This window comes from Sinocyclocheilus grahami, unplaced genomic scaffold (assembly GCF_001515645.1).
Source record: "Sinocyclocheilus grahami isolate Dianchi unplaced genomic scaffold, SAMN03320097.WGS_v1.1 scaffold998.1, whole genome shotgun sequence".
NCBI classification, from domain to species: domain Eukaryota; kingdom Metazoa; phylum Chordata; class Actinopteri; order Cypriniformes; family Cyprinidae; genus Sinocyclocheilus; species Sinocyclocheilus grahami.
In genome coordinates, this window is record NW_015506177.1 from 1 (window position 1) to 3,150 (window position 3,150).

The following is a 3,150-nucleotide window of genomic DNA, read 5'->3' on the forward strand; positions in this document are numbered from 1 at the left end:
CTTTGGATAAAAGCGTCTGCTAAATGACTAAATGTAAATGTACTTGAATAATAAAAAAACTAAAAAAACTTGAAGTATTTACTTTTTAAATGCCTATTTCACAAGCAATTAATCCACTATCATTAGTTAAGGCATTACAATAGATTATATAAGTAAGTTATATGAGTAAACATTTCAAGTTTTTTAAGTTCATTTTTATAATGTTTTTTATAACACTGATAGAATAATATTATTCTTTTCTATTTAATACGCACATGGTCTAATTCGATTCAGTGTCTTTTAATGTTGTGTACATTGAATTCACAGAGCCATCAAAAGTATGGGTATTTTTTTTTCATTTAAGTACAAGAATGATTTGAAATCTCTAGTCAAAGACAGTTACAGGTACCGAGTGAAGCATGGCTAGTAGGTACTAGTTGTATGGCTGGCGAAATGAGCATTGCAGAAGCCCAGTCTAAATATTACAAAAACCGGGCAGCCCATTCAAAGAGGTAGGGTCTGATTTTCTGATGTTGTTAAACACAACTCTGCATGACCCGGGCGGTTGTAGAGATGTGGACAATGAAGTTTAACTGGTCTTCAAACACATCCCCCAGGTTCCTGGCTGACTTTTATTTGAGTGTGTGGGGTGTTGGTAACTCCTGCAGCTAAAGCTTTGGTGAAATGAGATTTCTTATGCATAAAACAACGGTAGAGCAAGTTTTTTTTTTTTTTTTGCTGAAATATCCTGCAGGGTTGCTGACATATGACTCTTTTGTTGGATCTCTTGGAGTTAATGAAAAACAACCATATTTTCCAAGAGATTTTTCAGGTTTTTTTTCTTTAAATGAACATTTAAGGGTGTAAGTCAAATAAACAAATTTTACCCCTAAGCTTTTTTGTGTGGATTTTAAGGGTTCGATTTGATACTTCCGTAAGCCGCTGCTTTCATTAAACAGATATTTATTTGACTCTGTATACGTTTTATGAAAGTATCTCATTAAAATAGAAAAAGCATTTTGAGTCGAATTCTTGTATGTTCCAATAGCCCATCAGGCTCTGGGTATGACAAATAAAACTCACTGTTAGTGCGCCGTGATGTTTTTCTAATCTTTCCCTGAGGTAAACTTCCTTGTACCAAACAGATAAATCCTCCCATAATCCGTTGCAATTGCAGTGCGCATCAACACATTCTGACAATTCTATACACCAGTGACCACAAATACTCCTCACCCATTTGGACCCCACTATAGGCTGTGTTTTGGTCAGTTTGTGTGTTTTTTCTCCCTCAATTCCATGAGCCATTCAGGAACGACACATACCTGGAGGGAAGCCATCTTGGTTAATTTTTAGGGCAAATTTATCAGCAACTGATCAGATCATTGACCTTCGGTGCAGTACCCCGGTATTTCAAGGACCGATGTCCCATGAAAAACAGGTTTTTGAAGAATGCCACAGTGATCTAGAGACATTTTATGAGGCGGCCCCGTACTTTATGACTGGCAATAAAGAAAAGAGAAACTCGACGGAAAGCTTTTTCCTCAGCAAAAACCGGAGGCAGAGGGAGGTAATTATCTGGCTGAACTTTTTTTGCTGTTACTTACAATGTCTTAGGGGGCCGGGAGAGCTGATAGATATCGCTATACTCCGTGTTGAGTCAAAATGACGGGGGGCATTTTACTCTGGAACAAAGGGAGCCTCATTTCACTGTGGCAGTGTCTGAAAAGATAGCATGTGTCTGAACTTGGAGCAATGCACACTGGAGATGTGGAGTTCATCTCGTTTCGGCCACGTATTCTCCTCTCTCCCTGTCCTTTTTCTTCTTAGCGTGTTTGCTGGGCTCCTGAGGATGTACTGGTGCTGTGGCTGATTGTTTGGAGCTGTTCGTCTCCTCTCAGTCAGATGCATACATCTCATATATGTGTTTCTAATGATCAGCTCTTTAATGTTGAGGAGAAGTAAATCACAGTAGTCACAGCGCTCTTTATGTGATTTAGCATGGGAGGTATTTTATCTCACGCCTGTTAAAGAGGAATGCTGTGTTGTTGCTGTTTTTGTGGTTGGTGGTGGTGGTGTTTTCAGATGTTCTCGACAAGATTTGAGCAAATGCACTTAGCCTTTAGCTTATACTGTTTTTTTCTTTGAAACATGCATATATGTAGGGCTGCATGATAATGTTTAAACTGGATGGGTAATCACAATTATTTTGCTCAAAAAATATGGTTAATGATCACAATCACTGTCATTTTAATTTATTACATTTCATAATTATCAGAATTATTGCACTTTTACAAAAGCACAAATCAAGAGATCGTCAACTTGTATGGATTGCTCTCAGATATAGGTGCAGCAAACAGCACAAACTCTTGAAAAAAAAAACAGACTGGCTGTATTGCACTTTTATTTGAGCAGAATATCTCAATAGAGGTCACTAAACTCCAAATTACATGCTTGCCGGTGTTTTCAGCTCATCAGCGGTTTTTTCCGTTATGTAGAGAGCATGTGTGCACATGGTTGCCAGGTTAGGAAGAATAAATAAACATTTTGGCAGAAAATGTATTGATTTAAGGGAAAAGTACTGATTGGGCAATTTAACCTCTTGACATCTGGCAACCGCAACTATGAACATTCGTGGAAGTTTGTTACCAATGGATGATGACACAAATGGCAAATTAAAATGTAACAATTTCAGGATAAATAACTGGGTAAGTAGTGCAGATGATTATACTTAAATTGAGAGAAGCAGTAATCTTGGTCATGATTAAATTACAATATATTATGCAGCACTACATACATATAATATATTTTTAAATAATTTGTATATTATTTTGTATTATTTCAAATCATTTGTATTTTTTAAATTTTATATAAAAATAGAAATGGCAGCAAGCAGAAGTAACTAAGATATTTAAAAAACAAATTTTGTCAATACAATGAAAGTCAGTGGGGTCCAATGTTATTTTGGACCCCATTGACCTTCGTAGTATGGACAAGACCAGTTGAAACATTGTTCAAAATATCTTTGTGATCAACACTCTTTTTAGGTGTCTTTAAATTAAACTGTCTCTTTAAATTTTGCATTATTTATGTAATCCACATCATATGCGGACAAAATATATTTATTGTGGCCACGAAAAAATGATTTGTTGCTTCATTTTATTAATTGGTTCT

At 36.1% G+C, this 3,150-nt stretch overlaps 1 protein-coding gene across 1 annotated transcript in view; it reads left to right on the forward strand.

Annotated features, from left to right (window-relative positions):
* Positions 1–1,457: 1,457 nt before the first annotated feature.
* Positions 1,458–3,150, forward strand: part of LOC107565378 (transmembrane protein 132C-like) — a 178,856-nt gene continuing 177,163 nt past the window's right edge. Inside the window, exon 1 of the mRNA XM_016250593.1 lies at positions 1,458–1,546. The gene's annotated coding sequence lies outside the window, so the exon portion shown is untranslated. The remainder of the gene's footprint in view (positions 1,547–3,150) is intronic.